The sequence below is a fragment of the Lathyrus oleraceus genome, chromosome 7, assembly GCF_024323335.1.
Source record: "Lathyrus oleraceus cultivar Zhongwan6 chromosome 7, CAAS_Psat_ZW6_1.0, whole genome shotgun sequence".
Taxonomy (NCBI): Eukaryota; Viridiplantae; Streptophyta; class Magnoliopsida; order Fabales; family Fabaceae; genus Lathyrus; species Lathyrus oleraceus.
This window is the reverse complement of record NC_066585.1, coordinates 405,700,117-405,724,284: the sequence shown is the minus strand read 5'-3', so window position 1 is coordinate 405,724,284 and position 24,168 is coordinate 405,700,117. Positions and strand designations below refer to the sequence as shown.

The 24,168-nt window shown below is 37.0% G+C and overlaps 1 non-coding gene across 1 annotated transcript; it reads right to left on the bottom strand.

The window, feature by feature from the left end:
• Window positions 1-4,615: 4,615 nt before the first annotated feature.
• On the bottom strand, window positions 4,616-4,722 carry LOC127108687 (small nucleolar RNA R71). Its single transcript, XR_007796210.1, has one exon. It is a non-coding gene; the product is annotated as a small nucleolar RNA R71 (small nucleolar RNA).
• Window positions 4,723-24,168: the final 19,446 nt, after the last annotated feature.

Here is a 24,168-nt window from a genome sequence, read left to right as displayed (position 1 = left end):
GATATAGGTGAGTATTATATCTACCTCAAGGATAACTCAAACCTAATGGCTAAAGGTTATGAAAAGTTTTTGATAAGAAGTGGCCATTGAAACCACAAAAGCATTTGAATGAGTTATATTTACCAATGAAAAGTATTTACAAAATATGGTCAAAGTTGACTTAAGGATTCAATTCAAAATAAGTGTTATGAAAAGAAAGTTTGAAAATCAAAAGCATAATGCTTAGGTTTCTAATGTTTGAAAACAAGTGCTAATGTTTGCACAAATTTTTTGGCTTGGGTTAGAGTGGAGGGAAGAAGAAGAATGGCTAAGTCCTAAACATACAAGAGATGAAGGAGAAGAAATAAGACCACAAATGGAGTTCCTTTCTTGAGATCATATTGATGATCCAAGTAGCTCTCATCATTTGGAATAAGCAAGCAAATAAGTGTACACTCAAGCAATCAATCAATCAAGCAAAGCTCTTGGGAATCTTCCAATGGCTCTTGTATCTCTCACTTTAGATGCACATGACAATGGTTCTTCACTTTGACTCAAATGGGAATCCCTTGCACAAAAGCACACACATCAAAAAAGTTCCATGAAGCAAATCAAGAATGGACAAGAGTGAGTTTAGAGATTTGGTCCTTCTAATCCATCTTCAACATTAAGGCCTTTTGACTCCATTTTTGCATAGGGAAAGTCTTAGAATCTAAGTCCTTTTTGTCCATTTTTTGCATTTGGTCCACAACCATCAAAACAAAAACACAAGCACAATAATATATACACAATTATATGCTCAAGTGAGCAAAAGGCAAATTGCATTAACATAGACATGTGCTCAAATGAGCAAAGGGGCAAAAGAAAATATGTACAAGAATAGTAAATTGCATAAATGTAAAGTGCAAGAATTAAATGTTAATGGTTAATGGTTAATGGTTAGTATTAGTGTGCCATAAGGCAATTTAGCGGTATGTTAAGCAATCGTAAGTGGACTAATGTAGTAGTCACACCTATTTGAGGCCGGTCAATAAACTATAGGCAACAACACAAGTTAGAGATCTTGATTAGTGAATCAAGCTCCTACAACTTGCCATGCCAAAAGAAGATGAGAAATGATCTTGTATTGATTTAGGTTCTTTGCTTGATTAGGAAGTAACCTAACCTTAATGCAAAGCCATTCACTTGATCTATGACCAAGATGAATTAGATTTGAATCAAGGAAGGTTAAACCTCCCATACGTCAAGGCTAACCACCAAACTTTAACTCATTGATCAAAAAAAGAAAAATAAGAAGAAGAGGAAGAAGAAGATGAATAATAAAGTGCATTAATGAAAATCAAATGAGATAATCAACAAGCATTTATCAAAGATAGATGAAATCAAGGTCAAACATTAGTAAACAGAAGCAAAATGAAGATTAGAAGTCAAGAGACAAATAAAATATTTTTGGTGTTTTTCAAAATTAAAATAATACTTAAATTAAAATAAACAATTAAAGGTCAAACTTCAAATTCACTTCAAATCATCTTTGAAAAGTCCAAGTGAATCATCCTAAGTTCAACAAGGTCAAACAAAGTTTGACAAAAAATTTCAGCATTTTTAGAAGTCAGAAACTATTTTTAATCAATTAAAAATGCATAAAAATAACCTAATTGAATTAAAATCTCAAATAAATCTCAAATAAATTAATAAATTGATGAGAATATTACTCATAGATCTATCATCATTCAAAGAGGTAGAGAAAATATTTTTGTATTTTTTGAATATCAAAAACTATTTAAAATGAATTAAAAATAACCAGAAAAGAGAAAATTCCTAAAAAATATCAAATGATAAAATCAAAAATATTAAAAATCATTTTTAGAAACTAGAAATTAAAAGATAAATAATGCAATTGGTCTCACATTTTTTGGACCAATAATGAGTGAGATATGATTTTTTGAAATGAAATGGAATTAAAGAAATAAAATGAAAAATGAAATCAGAAATAAAAAATGTGGAAAAACAGGAAGCGTTGGATTGAGCTCATTAATTGAGCTGGCAAATCATGTGGATCACATACGCGTGTCCAAGGTGCACTCAAGTCAATGCATAATACACGACCTTTAATTAAGTCATAACATGGAACGGTTCAGATCTGATCTGGAAATAAGAATGCACGGTCCAGATTTGATCTGGAGTTGGGACGGTGGTGTACACCACCGTCTTCTTTGGCGAGACCTCTGACGCCGGTGAAAGTTGCAGAGATCAAAACTTCACCAAATGCCACGATCCATATATCAAATGAAAGTTGGGGTGATGTACATCACCCCTGTACCAACCAATTCCACTCTAGACTTCCATGGAGAAATAAATCAGAGGTTGAAATTTGGGGTGTTCAACTGAAACTTGATGGAATTCAAAGATTCAAAGCACAAAACAATTGCCTCTATTGAGAGGACTTCAGACAACCCAGCAAATGCAAGAAAGAAGCTATATACAAAGAGATTCGAAGAAAACAAGTTTGGATGTAAACCTCTGAAATGAGGATCTTGAGAGCACAATTCTTCAAAGCTTTTGCTTGCAGTGTAGTCTTAGGATCAAGGTGAGCAAGGCTTAGGAACTATAGATCTAGAAATCAATCAAGGAAATTGAAATTTAGATATGAAATTTTTGAAAGAAAGAGAAAGTTCCTTTGAGTGTGGTTATGGAGGGATTCGTGCAGCATAACAGGTTCCTTCAGGTTGTCTAAATGTGAAGCCTTGGACCCTTATTTATAGCAAATGGTAAAGGTATGCATGATCAAAGCATGTGCATGGATGGAAAGGGCCTCCATGCATGGGCCTGTACAGGCGCATGGAGGGCCCAATTCCACTTGGAATTGCAAGCTGATACCAAATAGAATCAAAACGGACGTGCAGAAGTAATGTGTTGAGCTCATGCAATGTATTTTAAATAGGTTTCCAAAAATGCACTAAATTGTTCATCCCTTCGAAAATGGCATTTCCAAAAATGAAACATGGCCTTATGGGTAATGGTTGGAAAGGTCTTGGCATGAGGATAAATTGTTATGTTGACAAAAACTTCATTTGGAATTGGGAAATTAGTGAAAATTGATCATGAATTGTAAGGTGCAAAACATGTACATGTGAAAATTTCAAAAATGGCCAAACTTCAAGCCCTTCTGTTTCAATGATGCAAGCTCCAAATGAAATAACCTTCAACATCAAAGTTGTATATATTTTAAATACAATAAATTTGGACTTAAATTTTGCATCATTTGGATTTTTGATGAGAAATATATGGGCACTTGAAGTTGGATTTTTTCACATTTCAATGCCTTTGGTCCAAAGTGACCTATAATGTTTTGCATTATCACATGTATTTATTTTAGGATTATGAAAATATGTACAACATAACAAATTAAGTAGACATCTTGAACTTTCCAATTCATTTTATACCACCTTAAAATCATGAAGAATGAATGAGTTATGTTCTCGGGAAGTTTGCCTAAAATTAGGGTTTCAGTCAAAATGACCTATAATGTTTTGAAATGGATGATGACCTTCCAATATTCAAATAATTTTTTTATGAACATGAAAGTTGTTCATATGGTTCTTAAGAACATTGTTTCTCTTGGGGACATCTCCATTTGACAAACATATCAAAAGTTAGGTCTCAGTGTACTTCGAAATAGTCAGATGAATTGACTGATCAACTTCTCAAGTCCAAACCTCATATCTTGATGAATTGATGACTCAAATAAGCTCAAATATGCATCAAAATGATGAATGGAAGAACTTCCCTTGATTTTATTTGATCATGGGTTGAGGTTGCTTCATGAGCAAGGCACAGTTGAAGCATTGATGAATTAGGGTTTCCTTGGGAAACAAGCCTCAAGCCCTTTGGTTTGCTTTGATTAAAATGATGAATTGAGATCCTTGGGAGGCATATATGATGAATGAGAGCTTTGGGAACCATTGTCATGCTTGCTTTCACCTTCACCTGGTCATTTCAATGAACATTGGGGCCACCTAGGAGCCTTGGGTCTCATGATTGCTCAAGCTACAAAACAGGCAAAGTTAGTGACATATTTTTGTGCTTTTGGTTAGTAAACAAAATAAGAAAAGAAACAATATACAATTCAAGCAAGCTTGGTGATCTCAAACAAACTCTCAAAAGTTCCACCCTAGGGTTAAGGAGCCAAGATGCTATAATCCTTGAGGCAAATGTAATGTGAAATGATATGATGCCATGAGGGATCTTAGGGTCAAAATTAGGGTCTTACAGAGACCTCTTAAGGAATTTGCCCAACCCTCTGACGAGGAACCTAGTTCGAGTATAGTAAACCCCCTTATTCCTGCTAACAATTTCGAACTAAAACCGTCTTTGTTGCAATTAGTGCAACAAAACCAATACGCGGGGTCTCTCTACTGAGAACCCGAATCAACATTTAAAAGCTTTTATCCAACTAGCCGACACATTTAAATCTAATGGCGCTTCACCCGATGCGATCCGTTTAATATTGTTTTCGTTCTCCCTCGGGGATAGAGCACGTTCATGGTTAGATTCACTTCCAGCCAATTCAATAACTACATGGGAAGACCATAGGAGAGTATTCCTTGCTAGATATTTCCCCCCTAGTAAGACTGTTGTTCTTCGAAACCAAATAACTAGATTTACTCAAAACCAAGGAGAATCATTTTTCGAAGCTTGGGAGAGATATAAAGAGCTATTAAGAGTTTGTCCACACCATGGCCTAGAACAATGGTTGATCGTTCATACCTTCTACAATGGACTCCATTAAAACACCAAGATGAGCATCGACGCTGCCGCAGGTGGCACGCTGATGAAAAACCTTACCCCGAAGCTTGTGACCTAATTGAGGATATGGCCCAAAACCATTACCAATGGGGAACTGAACGAGCATCAATAGAGAAAAAGGAGACCCAAGATGGAATACATGAGATAAGCTCTCTAGACATGATGCAGGCGAAAATGGGCACTTTAGCCCTTAGGATCGAAATATGTCTACAAACACTAACACTGTAGCAGTAGTCCATACAGAGTGCGAACTCTGTGGATCTAAAGGACACGAATCGGCGGACTGTAACCTTTTGAACGACCTGAACACTGACCAAGCGAATTACGCCCAAGGTAACCCATTTTCAAACACTTACAACCCTGGATGGAAGAATCATCCAAATTTCTCCTATAAAAACCAAAACCCTATCCAAAATAATGAACCTCAGAGACGGAAAGGTTATCAAGCCCAAAAACCAAACCAACCTATGCAAGTTGTGCCCCAGAAGTCTAACCTTGAGAAGATCATGGAGAGCTTTATATCGGGCCAGACTCAGCAAAATAAAGAATTCCTAAACCAGAACATTCACGTAAACGAACTTATAACGCAATTAGGAACCAAGGTTGATCAGATAATCACTCACAACAAGATGCTTGAAACCCAGATCTCACAGGTAGCACAAAACCAAGCCCCACAAACTACACCTGGAGGGCAATTCCCTAGACAACCTCAACCAAACCCTCAAGGGCAAGCTAACACTATCTCGTTATGAAGTGGGACCGCTTACGAAGGGCCTCAAAACCCAGCGATGAGCGAGACCAAAACTTCTAAAGAAAATGTACCTACCAACCAAGAAGAGGAACCGGAGGAACCTGAGAAACAAACTAACCAAGAAGGTGCAGCCAAGGATAAAACTTACAAACCACCACCCTCGTACAAACCACCAATCCCATATCCGCAAAGACTTAAACAAACCAAAGTCAACAAACAATATCAAAATTTTATAAAGGTAATAGAGAAGCTTCATGTAGAGATTCCTTTCACCGAAGTTATTACCCAAATTCCGTCTTACGCCAAATTTCTCAAAGACATCTTAACCAACAAGCGTAGGCTTGACGATCCAAAACCCTTGGAATGCAACTTTATTTCTGAGGATAAACTTGCTAAGAAGGAGAAAGACCCTGGTAGTTTTTCTATACCTTGCATTTTAGGAAGTCATGTGATCGACAAATCTTTCCTAGACTTAGGCGCTAGTGTGAGTTTAATGCCCTTAGCTGTATGTAAAAGGTTAAACCTAGGAGAATTACAACAAACTAAGATGTCCCTACAATTAGCTGATAGGTATGTTAAGTATCCTATAGGCATTTTAGAAGACATCCCAGTTAGGATCGGTCAACTTTATATCCCAACAGACTTTGTGGTCATGGATATCAAAGAAGACGAAGATATCCCTATCCTTTTAGGCAGACCATTCTTATCAACCGTCGGAGCTATAATAGATGTCAAAAGAGGGAAATTAACCTTCGAAGTAGGGGATGAAAAGATCGAGTTCATTCTTTCAAAATTCCTGATGGCACCAATTCTAGGAGACGCATGTTATGCGATCGATATCATAGATGAGTGCATAAGAGAATTCGATCAAGGAGAACCTAAGATCGAAGCATTTTCAAACCCGAATGAAAAGGATGACGAGCTAGAGGAAACGGAACCTCACGAACGTTTGGATCTTACTCCAGACCTTTCACCAAATTCTCAAAAACCAGCCCAAGAACTTAAGGAACTACCCAAGAACCTAAGATATGAGTTTTTGGATGAAGAAATGAACCGCCCAGTAATAGCTAGTGCCACCTTAAACCAAGACGAGACAAATCGACTCTTGAATGTTTTAAGAAGATACCCCTCTGCCTTAGGGTACAACATCTCTGATTTAAAAGGTATTAGCCCATCCATGTGTATGCACATGATCTCACTAGAGGAGGATTCAAAACCTTCCAGAGAACATCAGAGACGAATCAACCCTGTGATGAGCGAGGTGGTGAAGAAGGAAGTCCTTAAACTAATGGAAGTTGGTATAATCTATCAGATTTCTGATAGTAAGTGGGTAAGTCTTGTACATGTGGTACCCAAGAAGGGAGGCATCACAGTCGTGCAAAACGAAAAGGGAGAGCATGTCGCTAAACACATAGAAGGCGGATGGCGTATGTGCATAGATTATAGGAAGCTCAATAAGGCAACCAGGAAAGACCATTTCCCCCTTACATTCATAGATCAAATGCTGGAGCGTCTTGCCAGGAACTCTTACTTTTTTTATCTTGATGGATATTCTGGATTTTTCCAAATACCCATTCACCCCGAGGATCAAGAGAAAACAACCTTTACCTATCCTTATGGAACGTTTGCTTACAGACGAATGCCGTTTGGACTCTGTAATGCGCCAGCTACTTTCCAATGTTGTGTGATGTCAATCTTCACGGATTATCTCAATGGAATCATGGAAGTATTCATGGACGAATTCTCGGTGTGTGGATTAAACTTTGAAGACTGCCTTATTAACCTTGAGAAAATCCTAGAGAGATGCGTAGAAGTTAACCTTGTGTTAAACTGGGAGAAGTGCCACTTTATGGTTAAAGAAGGCATAGTGTTAGGACATATAATATCTGAAAGAGGCATTGAGGTCGATAAAGCAAAGATAGAAGTTATAGAAAACCTTAACCCTCCAAAGACAGTTAGAGAAGTCCGTAGTTTCCTTGGACACGCCAGTTTCTACCGACGCTTCATAAAAGACTTCTCTAAAATAACAAAACCTCTTACCAGCCTTCTGATGAAAGACATTGAATTCATTTTTGATGAAAAATGCATCGAAGCCTTTAACCGTTTAAAACAAACATTAATTTCAGCACCCATTCTACAAACCCCGGATTGGACTAAACCTTTTGAAATAGTGTGTGATGCTAGCGATTTCTCTATAGGAGCTGTTTTAGGGCAAAGAAAAGATAAGAAACTACATGTAATATATTATGCAAGTAGAACCCTAGATGCCGCTCAATTAAATTATACAACAACAGAGAAGGAACTCCTAGCTGTAGTTTTCACAATCGATAAATTTAGGTCTTATCTTGTAGGATCTAAGATTATAGTCTATACAGACCATGCAGCTATCCGTTACCTTCTGAGCAAAAAGGATGCAAAACCTAGATTACTCAAGTGGATCCTTTTGCTACAAGAATTCGACTTAGCCACTAGAGACAAAAAAGGAACAGAAAACGTAGTTGATGACCATCTTTCCAGATTAGAGCATTTAAAGCCAGATCATTTACCTATAAATGATGACTTCACCTATGACAGACTGATAGCTAAGATAGATACCGCTCCCTTTGAACCTGATAGAGACAACCTTGGGACGATTTCAGAAGTTAGCAGAGTACCATGGTACACTGATTTTGTGAACTATCTAGCCGCTGATATCATACCACTTGACCTCAACTATCAACAGAAGAAGAAGTTCTTTAAAGATATAAGACACTTCTATTGGGACGAACCACTCCTTTTCAAAAGAGGAACTGATAACATATTTCGACGTTGCATCCCAGAAGAAGAAGTCAGAAACATCATAGAACATTGTCACTCTTCACCCTATGGTGGACATTCTAGCACATCCAAGACATTCTCTAAGATCCTTCAAGCTGGTCTTTATTGGCCGATATTATGGTGATGTCCATACTTATATTGTCCGATGTGACCGGTGCCAGCGCGTTGGAAACATATCAAGACGTGACGAAATGCCTTTGAAGAACATCCAAGAAGTAGAACTATTTGACGTTTGGGGTATTGATTTCATGGGACCTTTTCCATCTTCATTGGGAAACAAGTACATTTTGGTAGCAGTTGACTATGTGTCCAAGTGGATATAAGCTATAGCCGCACCCACCAACGACACAAGAGTAGTCATTAAGATGTTCAAGAATAATATCTTTCCCAGATTTGGAGTGCCACGACTTGTCATAAATGATGGTGGATCAAATTTTATATCCAGGATATTTAATAAACTCTTAAGGATATATGGAGTAAAACACAGAGTAGCAACACCATATCACCCCCAAACTAATGGTCAAGTGGAAGTATCCAACAGAGAGATTAAGCAAATCTTAGAGAAAATTGTATCAATATCTAGAAAAGATTGGTCTGAAAAGCTAACAGAAGCACTGTGGGCTTACAGAACTACTTACAAAACCCCTATTGGAACTACACTGTATCAATTGGTCTACGGGAAGTCATGCCACTTACCTTTTGAACTCAAGCACAAGGCATATTGGGCCATCAAGACCCTAAATTTGGATTACCTGGCGTCTGGCAAGAAGCGAATCCTTGATATTCACAAATTGGAGGAACTCCACCAGAACGCTTACGAGAATGTCGTTATATACAAAGAGAGAATCAAAGCTTGGCACGACAAAAGGATCGTGAAAAAGGAATTTAATATAGGAGACTTTATTCTCCTCTTCAATTCGAGATTACGTCTTTTTCCAGCTAAGTTGCGTTCGAGATGGACAGGCCCCTTTGAGGTGTCCAAAATCCTAAAATCTGGAGCAGTTGAAATCCGGAACAACTCCTGTAATCCATTCATGGTAAATGGACAAAGACTGAAGCAATACCAAGGAGGTGACATACCCACAGAATGTCATGACCAAACTCTGACCGACCCTCCAGTTCCTACCTCTAACATATAAAGTTCGAATCGTCAAGCTAACGACGTTAAACAAGCGCTGCATGGGAGGCAACCCATGATTTATTTTCCTTTACTTTTACTATTTTCAATTTATATTTTTATTTGTTTTATATATATGTATATCTATGTGGAGACTAATAGTTATAATATTTGTGATTTCAGGTGTCCTCTGTTTCTAATCTAACTTTTCAGGAATGGAGAATATCGGTACTATGCCAGTAATCTTTCGTGACCCAATTCAATAGCAGCGCTACGCCATGCTTTCACAGTGTCCAATGCTGCCCACCAGATATCTCGACTCGAGCTGCATGGAGACATTAGGCATTGAGCCTAGTGTCAGGCATTTGTGTAATCAGTTACAGTGGGATGAATACATTGATGTTATGCACGTGACTTACAGGAACCTGACTTTGGAGTTTCTGAGCTCGCTTATCTACGAGCCTTATGTTGGTCTTGCCAGTGATGGAGGATACATTAACTTCAGGTTGTTTGGGGCAGAATACACCTTCAACCACAAGAGTTTTGGCGACTTGCTTGGTTTTCAGACTGCCTATGATGCTTCATCTAAGCTCCCCATGAGCTACTTTCTGAGTCGAGATGTCGAGAAGTTTTGGAGCGATATCACGTGTGGAGGTAGTCCTGACCCTTCCACCCAAGTCTCCAACAAGATTCACAACCCTGCTTTTCGATACTTCCAGATGATCATTGCTCACACCTTCCTGGGGAAGAGTGACCCTGATACGCATGTGAGTGCTGAAGAGATCTTTTTCATGTACTGTACCACTCAGTCACGCCCGATAGATTGTGGAGCTTTCTTGATCGAGAGTCTATATCTTAATGCTCGCTCTGCTGCGAGCCCTATACATGTTGGAAGCATGGTTACTCATATAGCCTCAGCCCTGGGACTCGATAGAAGACTATCTCATCTGACGTCTTCTTGCAGCTACACCTTGATGGATATTGATTTCTGTCTGGACCGTGGCCTCATGAGGAGATCTTCTTCCCATCTAGATCAATACAAGCTACTAATCGAGGGTGGGACCATTCACTACTTCACTTTACCTGACCCTCAGTTGACTTGTGTTATTGATCAGGCCAACTGGGCCTACGCTATAGAAGGGCAGGGAGAGACAGTAGATGCACCGAAGATTCCACCGATCAGAATCAAAGTCTATACCAACAATCCGAATCTCCAGACTCCGAGCATGTAGTCCGAATTGGTTAAGCTTCGCATGGAGATAGCTCAGCTTCGCCAGGAGCTTGCTGATGTTGCTTTGCAGGTTGAAGTATCAGTTGCCTCACATGACACCGAGACTGATATGTTGCATGATGAGATCGCCGATCTCCGACGCCAGATCACAAAGCTTCAAGGATACGAAAACGAAGAGACTCCACCGTACCCCGAGCATTGATGCCATCATGAACCGAGAAATACCGTTTGAATTTCCCTATTTTTCCCGTTACTTATTATTCATGCCTATTTTTATTGTTTCCTCTGACATTATGCTTGCTTTATTTTTCCTAACATCTCTGGACTCGTGAATTATTATTGACTCTTCATATATATATATATATATATATATATATATATATATATATATATATATATATATATATATATATATATATATATATATATATATATATATATATATATATATATATATATATATATATATATATATATATATATATATATATGCATTATTATAATTATTATGTTTTTATGTCCATTTTGTTTTATCTTGTTTTATTTTACTTTACTATTTTATTTTGTTTTATTTTATTTTGTTTTGTTTTATTTTGTTTTACTTTATTTTGTTTTGTTTTATTTTGTTTTATCAAGCTTAAATCAAAAACAAAAAAACAGCATTCATGGATACCTATATGCACCCCCCTTTACAAAAAATGAAGACAAAAGGACAAAAGCCCAAGTAGCAATGAGCATAGCCGGCTTAACCAAATCCGAAGACATGGCGGGCGCCATAGGCTTCATGGCGGGCGCCATGACGTAACAGGCAGATTTCCCTTTTTCACCATTTATACCTTCTTCAACCTCTCCAAACCCATTTTCTTCTTCTCCCAACTCCACCAAAGTTCATAAAAAAATTCTCAAGCTTCTCATTTTCACTACAACCCATTACAACTTCCCAACTTCACTTCTCCATTTCTCCACCAAAAATCCATTAAACTCCATTCTTTCATTTCTTTTCTATAAATTCTCATTTTTTTCTACAATCACCATTAATGGCCGGAATGGAGTTTAACAACATCATTCTTCGTGGAGGAAAGCCCGGTGAGTGACAAAACAAGATTTTGCAAAGATTGCAAACTCGGGAGATCCTCGCTACCACGTATGTCGACGAAGACTGTTTGTACACTCTAGGCACATACCATAGTGTTTTCCACATGCTTGATAATCTAGGATTACACGATACTTTTGCTAGTAAAGCACCCACCTACGATAGGCTCACTAGGGAATTTTTGAGTTCCGTAATTTGCACTGCTTACCCCGACACTGCTACCACGGTAGGTACCGTCTGTTTTAGAATGTTTAATGTAGAATACGAGTACACTACCGATGCTTTAGCGGGTTTGCTTGGAATGCCTTATGGTGATGGTGTTATCTGTGAGATGCCTTTGGATACTGAATGGGCACTCGAGGCATTTACTTTTTGGAACAAATTATCTAATGTGAATGTCACTTCCTTTGAAGGAATTTTGGCTTCTAATATCCATAACCCGGCCATACGTATTTTTCGATACCTCTTGGCATGTACTATATTTGGCCGGAAAAATTCTAACAAAGTAAATGCCCGAGAATTGTTGTTTTTACAGGGTTGCCTCACTAATCGCAGGATCAATCCTATTCCTTTCATGTTGGCCCATATGTCTGCCATCCTTAAAAAAGGAGGAACCATCTCTTTCGATGGTTTGATTACCTCCATTGCTAGAGCGTTGAATCTACACGCTGAGTTAGCCACCTTGGAACCACTCCTTCACTGCACCATTAACTTGAAGTTTTTGAAAGATATAAAATTATGCAAGGTGCGGCGAGAAGGTGGTTTCTACCTCATGATACATGGTGCAGCTGTACCCAGTGTTATCCTATCTTGCTCTCAGCATACGGATATGCGACATACTTGGAACTGGACATACGATCTTGATGCTCCACCCTTTAACGGTCCTTTGCCACCTAACGTTCCTATGGACGATGGGCAAGGGACCGATGATGAGTATGACCGGCACGACCAGTCACCGGCTCATGATATTCCTGCTGCATCACCTGCACACACTACACCTTCTTCCTCTAACCCTTTTGCAAGTACCACTCCTGATTTCTACATCACCGAGGAGAAGTGGCACGAGCACCTGGCTCGTGAGGAAAGGCGTGACACCCTCCTGAATACCATAAACCAACAACTAACAGATAATATGAGTTTTATGGTAGCTTCCCAGCAGCGTAGTGAGCAAGCACATCGAACTGTCACTGAGTCCTTGCTTGCGATCACTAATGAGCAGCAACGCCAGCGACAGGCTAATTAGCGTCACTTCGCTCTCATCGAGGCCACCCAAGGATCTCTCCTAGGTCACTCTCAGCAGCTGCAGGAAGTACTTAGTACTCGCACCAGACGTCATCGACCCAGGCATCCTGACCAGGGCGGTGACGGTACCGGTGCTCACCCCTAGCTCTCTCTCTCTCTCTCTCTCTCTCTCTCTCTCTCTCTCTCTCTTCCAGGTTACTCCTACCCTATCTCATATTGAAACATTGAGGACAATGTTTGGTTTAAGTGTGGGAGGAGATTTTATCGCTTTTTCATCTTTCCTTTATTTTTATGGCTTTTTCTCGCTTTCCTTTACTTTTATTGCTTTTTACTGTTTTCTTTTATTTTTAGCATGTTTTGTTTATTTTAGTTGTTTGTTTTTCCCTTTCAATAAAATAACATGTGTCTGACGAGTCATCTGTGTAGTGTATCTTTATTTCCCCCATTTCTTTAACCTTACTAAAAAAAATTACCCAAGAAAACAATACATCTTGAACATTCAGGCTATTAGACAGGTTTATAATAAGATGTAAAACACTTGGGAAAACTTTTTCTAAAAATCGGTATTCTCTTAGCACCTTAGGCTTCATGATTATAAGAGTCGATCCCGATACCCCATATGTTGTAGCCCTAGTTTTTGTTCCAAATAAGTCCTTAAGTAGTTTATCCTAGCAATCAGCTTCGGCTTAAGCATGCTCTACGTAGGGGACCGATGAAAATAAGTGAATGATTACAAAAATTCCTGCTTTGTTCTCAAATCGCATGAAAATTCGGGCTAGGTGACTCTCACACGGTCATTTAACCCAGCAAAATAAACACATATGCGGAACATGCAGAAGAAAAAAAATAATAATAATAAGCCTATGAGGTATCCGGTGCTGAACTTGGTAGGGTGGATTACGAACCAATCCCCCACAACTGCGAATTGGGTTAAATAAAGGGGTTACACCAACTTATGTACCGGAGCCCCTGAAGGAGAAGGGCGATCCAAAATGCAGAGGAAATTAAAATTTTCTCCTTTAGTGATCCTTACGAATGGGCATGATTAGTGATAGAATAGTTACCTCTTGTGACGATTGAAACCTTTGATGCAGATCCACGGAGCGATCACGAACGTTGAACGATGACAACGCCTCTACTCAGTCCACACGAACAGATTCCTTCAATCTCAGTGTTAGCTGTTATGAATGAAGGATTTGAGTGAGAGAGAGAGAGAGAGAGAGAGAGAGAGAGAGAGAGAGAAAACGAAATTGCAACCGCACTTAATGCTTCTGCACAAGGGTCCTATTTATAGAACCACTTGTGTGGGCTTCAAGCTAAAAATCCCACTTAAGTGTATGTGGCCCATATCTTATAATATGCCAAATTCACTTAAGTGCGTGGTACCTTATCATATTTCGTATTCTACTTAAGTACATTGTAGCTTACGATGTTCTACAATTCACTTAAGTGCACCGTACCTTACGTTGCTCCTTAGTTACTCTATCTCTCATCAATCCGTCCTTTGTGTGTGACCCTGTAGGTTTTCGCGGCATTGGCAATTATATTAAATCACGTATTTAACATAATAAACAGTAAGCGGTATCTAGCAACACATCACTGCTACCCAAGACACGAAAATGTCATGTGATCTGACAAATCCTTCTGTGATAATACTTATGTGTATAATTACCCTTTCGCCCTTATGTCTATATTGAACACAAGGCATAGACCGTGTCATCCTTGTCCAGTTCAATGTTGGGCCGATAGACATTTATCCTGTTACGCAGGATGGGCAAATTTCATCTAGGTCACTCATGTCCCTCAGCATGCTTCGTGGAGTACCATCAATTGTCTTTATGGTTATCTAGTTACGAACAAAGTTTGATCAGCAATAAAGCACTCGACTCTACATCTAGGATCCATAGTGGTTTCAGGTCGAAGGGTGGTATACACCATTATCACCAAGAGAATAACTTATGACACTTTTGCATAACATTCTATATAGTACTCTCATAGAGGGTCAATCCAGTATAAATATTACTCTTAATATTCATACCTACGTTTTAGACTTGATAACTCCTTATCCATGATCCATGAGATGTGATCATCAGTCTATACACATAATAGTCTTTATGCTTTAATGTTATCCCACTTCACAATAAAGCTCGACTACGGATACTTTAAGAATAGTGTCCTTATGTTTAATGTGATCTCATGATTAAGTCATACTTGATACATTAAACGGACTATCTATTCTAGGGATTTTATTAAACAAACATAATAAAGAAAAAGCCTTTTATTATTAATAAATAATTCGATACAAGTACCAAAAGTATTGGCCTCTAGGGCTTACACCAACAGCCCCATGCTTAGAAAAATAAAATAATAAGCCTATTTGTTTGTTGGTTCAGAGGTATCTAGTGTTGAACTTGGTAGGGTGGATTACGATCCAATCTCCCACGACTGCAAATTAGATTGAATAAAAGGGTTATACCAACTTATGTACCAGAGCCCCATGCTTAAGATCGTAATCACTAACTGGTCACTTTACTATGAGTATGTACGGATAACGGGCTTAATGTGATTGCACCTGAATGAAAAGGACTTTAAGAAAACAAAAAAAGAAGGCTTAGGTATGATGGAGTAATGTGGATTGATTTGTATAGGAACAAAGCCTACGACCGCAATTGCGGGAAGTGTCACTACAATACCCTTAGTTCGATTCGTTAGTACCTATCGATACATTCCTTGAATGAACTCATAAGTCTTTTTTCCTTGAGTTAACTCTAGTTGATACTGTTTTTCTTGCATAAACTATAAAGAGTTTTGCTTGAGGACAAGCAAAGGTTTAAGTGTGGGAGAATTTGATCACATTGAATTACACAATGCTTTTGACTCAGATTTCACATGTTTATTAGGACTTTATTATCATTTTGTTTGTATTATGCTCTCTTTTCTTTTGTTTTCAGATACTTAGCACTTTCAGACTCTTTTGGAAGAAACGAAGCAAAAATACCTAAAATTAGGGTTTTTCGGCGAAATTACACACATGGCGTTGCACATGGCGGCCGCTATAGGAGAAGCCATGAGTCATCATCCCTCAACTAGGAGGTAACCGCCACATTCCCATGATCCACCCCATTTACACACATGGCGGGCGCCATGAAGGGATGGCGGACGCCACCTTTGGAAGTCACGTTCCCACTAAGGAGAAGTTGGAGGGCACCATGGTCTTTACAAGCTACTGAAATCCTCTATAAATAGTTCGTTCCATTTCATTTTCTAATCATCCAACTTAGTTTTACAACACTAAGCATATATTTATCATCTGTAATAGCGGCAATCCATCACATCGGGGGGTTATCGCACCTTAGTGAGATTGAGTTGGGTCACTTCGAGTTGTTGTTGTCTTTAGCTTTAGGAGTCGGAGGTTTATTTTTGTACCAGATTTAAAGCCCTCCATTTAGAGCAAGTTCTAATTTATCGCTTTATTTATTTATTTTCCGCATCGCTTTTATTTTATTTACTTTCTGTCTACGCTTTTATTTTATTTATTTTCCGCACTCGCTTTACTTTATTTATTTTTCGCACTCGCTTTTATTTTATTTATTTTTCGCACTCGCTTTTATTTTATTTTTTTTCGCACTCGCTTTACTTTATTTATTTTATGCACTTTACTCGCTCTCCACGCCTCACATTCTAAAACAAACTTTTCATCATGATTAACACCGTTGTGTTCGTTTGTGTTACCATGTCTGGTTAAATCTTTTAAAGGTTAGAATGTAAGGATCGCAGTTAAAGTAATGTTTCACATATTGAAATCTGTAGAAATACATTAAAGGCTGTTTTGATTTTTAACTTGAGTTTTCTAAAACAAACTTGGTTAGTTTTAATTATTCAAGGAGTGCGAAAGCACCCTGGCTTAGTAACTAGGAATTTTTATCACTTTAAGGAAAAACTATTTTTGAAACTGTTTACGGACGCGTTGATAGATTTAAAATCAGGAAACTCCTTGGGTAAACGTTCCAAATCAAAATCACTTTTCAACTAAGTTTACGAGTCTCATTTCTTAAAAATAAGTTTACTACTTTAACGTTTTGCGCACCTTTTATAAGTGACAATAAAAGGCCTTAATTTAAGGGTAAACTCGGTTCTGAATACGCGAAAGCGACAATTCCTGTTAAATGGATTCTTTTCAAGAGTAGAAAATATTGCCTCATAAGTAGTTCTATTTAGACAATAGAAATATCGCTTAACTGACGTGAGATACATTCAACCTGTCTTTACCTGCATTTATTATTTACTGTTGTTTTGCAAACCCAATATCTCTTTTTTACCGTCTTAGATAAACACCGTAACAATAGTAATCGATAGATTGACGATTGGTCTCTGTGGGATCGATATTCTTTTATATTACTTTGACGTTATTCGTGCACTTGCGAATCAACACGATCACCTACCAATGTAGGCAAGAAGATTGAGTTGCTTTGAGGCCAAATCGAAGCAACTTAGTTAATGTACCTCAAATTTCAACTCCATGTATCTCTCAATATATTTGGAGTTAGAGTGAATTGAGGTCAGATTCGAGCTCAGTGTCATTTTTTCTTTAAGATCATGTCCTTGTTTTCCATTTTGGTGATGGTTAATGGTGGACCAGTCCGGTGAGGTCCATCGGAGAAGATGACCGGAGCTCTGGCTCCGACGATGAGTTGGCAAAGCTCTGAACCACATGATCCATCCATTATGTTTTAATCTTGAGCGTTGGTTTTAATTACCACATATGCAGCGCTGTTGACTCAAGACCCTGTGGAACGCACGCTAGGGATCATCTGATCTGCCACCTCAATTTATGAGGGAGATCAGATGGTCCACATATTTTTGATTTTCTGAATTTTTGTTTTTATTGCATCATTTTCAATAATTCATATTAAATTCAATATTGATCCAAAAAATATGGGACTTTCACCAAAAAATTTCAAATATTTTTCTATTTCACATTCTGAATTAAAATTATTTTTTGGATCATTATTAATATTTTTCATGAATTAATTGATTTTGCATTTGTTTTTAATTGTTTAAAAATATTTTTAAATATCCAAAAATTATGAAAAAATTTCTCCAAGGTCCTTTGACCTTGTTTGACCTATGATAAATCTCATGGCCATTTCTTTGGTGTTTTGATGAGATTTTAGGAATTGGACAAACCATATTTGATTTAAATGCACTATTTTATTATTTTTAATTGAATAAATGCCAATTCTTTTTGTTGACCACTTGTATTGACTTGTTTGAGTTGTTGGGCTTTGGTCAAGGTTGATTTGACTTTGTCAAATTAATATCATTGGATTTAGGGGATTGATGGAGTGTACATTCTATCTCCCAAAATGAATGAATGATATTAATTTGGTAAAAGTTCTCCTTTGACCAATTTGTGATTTCATTCATCCCCTTCCCACTTCATCTTATTCTCCTTCTTCATTCATTCACTCCATTTGGCCTATGACATCTCAAAGTCCTAATGCTAGTTTATTGAAAAATTAACATGAGTATGGATGAGATTAGGTCACACCTTTTGCATATTCTTTTTGTGTGTGGTATGTTTCATGAGCATAGTCCATTATATTATGTCTCTAACATGCATTAACACCGAAATTCTATTATCCGGCCTCAAATAGTTGTGACTTCTACATAAGTCCAATTACGATTGCTTAACATAGCACTAAATTTGTGACATGAAAGGCATAAGCATTCTAGTTAGTGAGATTGTAAGTCTCCCCTATTTCATGGTATTGTGTGGAAACTTGGCCTTCTTTCCTTCCTTTGGAAGATGTTTCGGTTGAAGGATCCATGCTTGTGATAAGTGGGTTGAGTGTTCTCCAAAGAATGTATTGAAATGAATGGGTTGAGGAAAACAATACTAACTCTTAACCTACAAACTACTAACTTTTAATTTCAAGCTTGTACTTTAATGCAATTTACTTTTAGCACTCTATTTCATTTTCCATTGTTCATATCATTCTAATTGTTTATGTTAGTGCAATTTTCACTTTGTCCATTTGGACCATATAGTGTGATATATTTTATTTGTGTATACTTTGCTTGTTTGTATGGTCTTTGACCATTAATGTACATAATAATAACAAAAACCCTAAAAAACTTTTGAGTGGACTGTTGGCTTGATCTTGGACAAATGGACTTAGAATTTAGGCAACTTCATATGCTAATGGACTTGGCCAATGCCAACTTAGTGAAAGAACCAAGTGCTTGCAATTTTGAAATTCATCTGATGCATCTTTGAAGACCTCTCTAAGTTCATCTGCAACTTGATCATTGTGAAGCTGTTATTTTGAACCTGTGACTTATGGAAATCATCTGTTACATAGGCTATTTTGAAGAAGATCATGAAATGCATAAGCTTGGATGTGGCCATCTTTATTTGATGCCTTGATCTTCAAGATAATATAATTGTGCATTTGTGTGTTGTTTAATTCTAAAAGTCCAAGGGAATTCTGGGTTTCTATTGACATACTTGTCTATTGGATTGCTACCCATTTGGTCAGATCTTTTCAACTCTAAACTTTTAATTTTTGTACATAGGATAGTCTCTTCATCTTCTCCCCATTTCTTTAATTTCAAAATCTCTCACTCCATTTTTCAAAATCTTCTTTGTGTGAACTACTTTTGTTCTAAACTTTGATCACTTTTGCAAAAAAGATAGAAACTTTGGCCTTATGCCATTGCATTTTCAAACTTCTTTTCTTAAATCAAACTTGTGAATAAATGTAATTATACTTGACTTAAACTTTCAAAAATCAGAAAAAGAACTAACTCATTCAAATCATTTTAGGCCTTTGGGCCTATCAAACCTAATTTTGTTAAAAACAATGCATCCACTTTGAAATTTGTATCACGAACTATGAGGTTTTGATCGCTCATTTTTATGTTGGTACATAGGCACAAGTCTGAAGGTCTTGTCAAACACAAAAATATAATTAATGAGTTCTTTTCTCATCCCCCCATTCTATTTGTTTGTAAACATCACGTTGTACAAAATACATATGCACACAAAAAGGGCTCCCTAGGAGTACCTAGGATACTTTGGGTGTTAACATCTTCCCTCTGTGTAACCAACCCTCTTACCTGTGATCTCTGACTTTTATTAGTTTTTATTTGAAAACTTCTTACTTTTTGGGTTTTGTTCGTACTTTTTCCCTTTTCCCTTGGAAACAATAAAAGCGCGGTGGCGACTCTTGTTATTTGATGTTTTGCTTGTCCATAGCTTGATGATCATGAATTTCCCACTACAGTTACATTTGGACCAAGAGTAAAAATTGGTTTATTCATCAAGTTAGTTACCATATTACAGATGTATACTTGAAAATAGACATGTTATAATACATAGATGAGACTACTTGCTTTAAGAGGGACTATCTCTATGATTCACATATTTATTTCTTGAGTAAGTTTTCCATGACTCATTTATGTCAATAATCAGTTCTATGGACTAAGTGGGAGAATGTAACAGAATAAAATTATTTTTCTGGTTTTGCTATGGCTGGGTATTAAACCCAAGTCCTGATCCATGGCATTCATGAATGTTACCACTGAGCTGCTTTGTTAAACATGTATTTTGATTCTGTTCATATCCATATGATTTCATTTTTACTGATTATTATGCCTTATTATTTAATCTTTGAATTAAATTTATGCAAAAAATTAAAATTGATTTATAATGTTATTATTTTGTTAAGCAATTGTATAAGAGATCTTATTTATTTATTTTTGTTCTCTCATATAATTGAGTTACTATGTCTAGTGATCGTTATAATTTTGATTAATTTGGATTAGCCACATCATCCTTAAATTAATTGAGATTATTTTTTTTAAAGTTTTGAGATCACATAAATTATTAGACATAAAATTGTAATTAATTATACGTGGTATAATGAATTTTATCCTACAGGAATTTTTATTATATTTGTATGATTAATTAGGATAAAATGTCAAAATATTTTCATAACTTGCCCACAGGAATTATGAATTGGTACATAGTTTGATAGTTTTATCATAAAGTATTAATTTTGGATAGAGAAACAAAATTATATCATGCACGTAAAGTGTGAGGTTTGAAAAATCTATCGCAATTTTTTTAAAAATCTTATTACATTAAAATTTAGCCCACAGGTAATTTTTATGTTGCAAGATTTATTTTATGGTATGCTTATATTGATAATACATATAATTTGGATAATATTTATGCCTCAAATTTTGACATCAATTTTGTTTATCTTTTTAGCTTCTCAACCTGTTAATTTTTCTGATATCCGATGTAATATTCCCGAGCTCAAAGGAGATAACTATAAGGTGTGGAAGGAAAGAATTCTCCTCCATATAGGATGGATGGACATAGATTATGCTATTAGGAAAGACGAACCACCTGCAATTACAGATGAAAGTACTCCAGCTGCAATCGCACTATATGAACGGTGGGAGAGATCCAACTGGCTCAGTGTGATGTTCATTAAGACTAAGGTCACAGGTGGAATACGTGGTTCTGTCAATCAGCATGAGAATGTCTGTGATTTGCTGAAAGCCATTGACAATCAGTTCGTCACTTCTGAAAAGGCTTTGGCAAGCACATTAATTATGAAATTTTTCTCCTACCGACTGACCAGTGTGAAAGGTGTGCGTGAGCATATAATGAAAATGTGTGACATTTCAACTCAACTTAAGAAACTTGATGTTGATATGTTTGACTCCTTCCTGGTGCACTATATTCTGAACTTTCTTCTGTTTGAGTGTGGGCCTTTCAAGATCTCATACAATGCACATAAAGACAAATGGTCAATCAATGAATTAATGACCATATGTGTTCAGGAAGAAGAAAGGCTTGTAATGGAACAGAGTGAGAGTGCATTGCTGACAAGCACTTGCGGGAAGAACAGAGCTTTCAAAACTGACAAGTCACAAGCCAATCAGAAAGGGAAATTCAAAATACCACTGCAAGGTGATATCAAGAAAGAAGCAAAGTGTTACTTCTGTAAAAAGGGAGGACACATGAAGAAGGAATGCCCTGGATTCAAAGAATGGCTTGAGAAGAAAGGTAATTTATTCTCATTTATTTTTTATGAATCTAATATGACCGATGTTAATATTAACACCTGGTGGATTGATTCTGGATCAACAATCCATATAACAAATTCCTTACAGGGTATGCAAAACCTAAGGAAGTCAGTGGGAAGTGAGCGGACTGTCCTATCAGGAAGCAGGATGGGCTCACATGTGGAAGCTATTGGAACTTGCAATTTAATTTTGAATAATGGTTTTGTTTTGAAATTAGAAAGGACCTTTTATGTACCAAGTTTCTCGCGAAACTTGATTTCAGTTTCTAGACATGTACCTTTTGGATATTCCTTTAATTTTAAAGACACCTTGTTTGAATTATTTTATAATTCGGAATGTGTTGGGAATGGTATATTGTCTGATCGTCTTTATCGTATTAATTTACAAATCGAATTCATTTATAGTTCAATGCATGTTCAAACTGGCACTAAGCGGTGTAATATTAATGAGAATTCTTATATGTTATGGCATCGGAGATTAGGACATATCTCCATAGAGAGAAGTAAAAGGTTAGTAAAATATGGGGTACTTAATACTCTAGATTTTGCTGACTTTGAAACTTGTGTTGACTGCATTAAGGGAAAGCAGACCAACATGTCTAAGAAAGGTGCCAATAGAATTTCAAGTATATTAGATATAATTCATACAGACATATGTTGTCCTGATATGGATGCACATGGTCAGAAATATTTCATCACTTTCATAGATCATTACTCACGATATATGAATATTTATTTGCTTAACAATAAATATGAAGCATTGGATGCCTTCAAAGTCTTTAAGGCTGAAGTTGAGAACCAGTGTGGAAAACAAATAAAGATAGTGAGATCAGATCGGGGTGGTGAATACTATGGTAGATACACTGAGAGTGGACAAGCACCTGGTCCATTTGCTAAGTTTCTTCAAGAACATGGGATTGTTGCCCAATACACCATGCCCGGTTCTCTGAACCAAAATGGTGTTGTAGAAAGAAGAAACCGAACATTATTGAACATGGTGCGGAGTATGCTTAGCAACTCTAATCTTCCTAAATCATTGTGGAATGAAGAACTAAAGACGGCTATGTATATTTTAAATCGGGTTCCATCCAAGGATGTCCCAAAGACACCATTTGAGTTATTTAAAGGATGAAAGCCAAGTTTACGACATATGCGCGTTTGGGAATGTCCGTCTGAGGTGAGGATTTATAACCCACAAGAAAAGAAACTAGATCTGAGGACCATTAGTGGGTATTTCATTGGATATGCCGAAAGGTCTAAAGGTTATAGATTTTATTGTCCATCTCATACAACTAGGATTGTGGAGTCAAGAAATGCAAAGTTTCTTGAAAATCATTTGACTAGTGGGAGCGATCAAATCAAAACTTTAATTTCTGTGCATGATCATATAGTGTATGAACCTTCCACTTCAAGTAATAGATTGGTTACTATTTACAACATCCCTCAAGTTCAAATGGATGTTGATCAACCAATCATCGAGACTCCACAAGCTACTGATGATCCAGTAAATCAAGTTAGTCATCAAGATGATGAACAATTAGTTGAACAACAAGATCCACAAGAAAATGTTGATCAAACATTAAGAAGATCTACTAGGACAAGAAAATCATCTATTCCTAATGATTACATTGTGTATCTATAAGAATCTGACTATAATGTTGGAGCTGAGAATGAACCTGAGAGCTTTAGACAAGCCATGTGTTGCAAAGAGTCAAATTTGTGGTATGATACCATGAATGATGAAATGAATTCCATGAAAAACAACGACGTGTGGGATCTTGTAGAGTTACCTAATGGGGCAAAGGCCATTGGTTGTAAATGGGTCTTTAAAACCAAGAAAGATTCATTAGGCAACATTGAGAGATACAAGGCCAGACTCGTTGCTAAGGGATTTACTCAAAAGGAGGGAATCGATTACACTGATACTTTTTCTCCTGTATCAAAGAAAGATTATCTTCGTGTCATCTTGGCATTAGTTACACATTTTGACCTTGAGTTGCATCAAATGGATATGAAAACAGCCTTTCT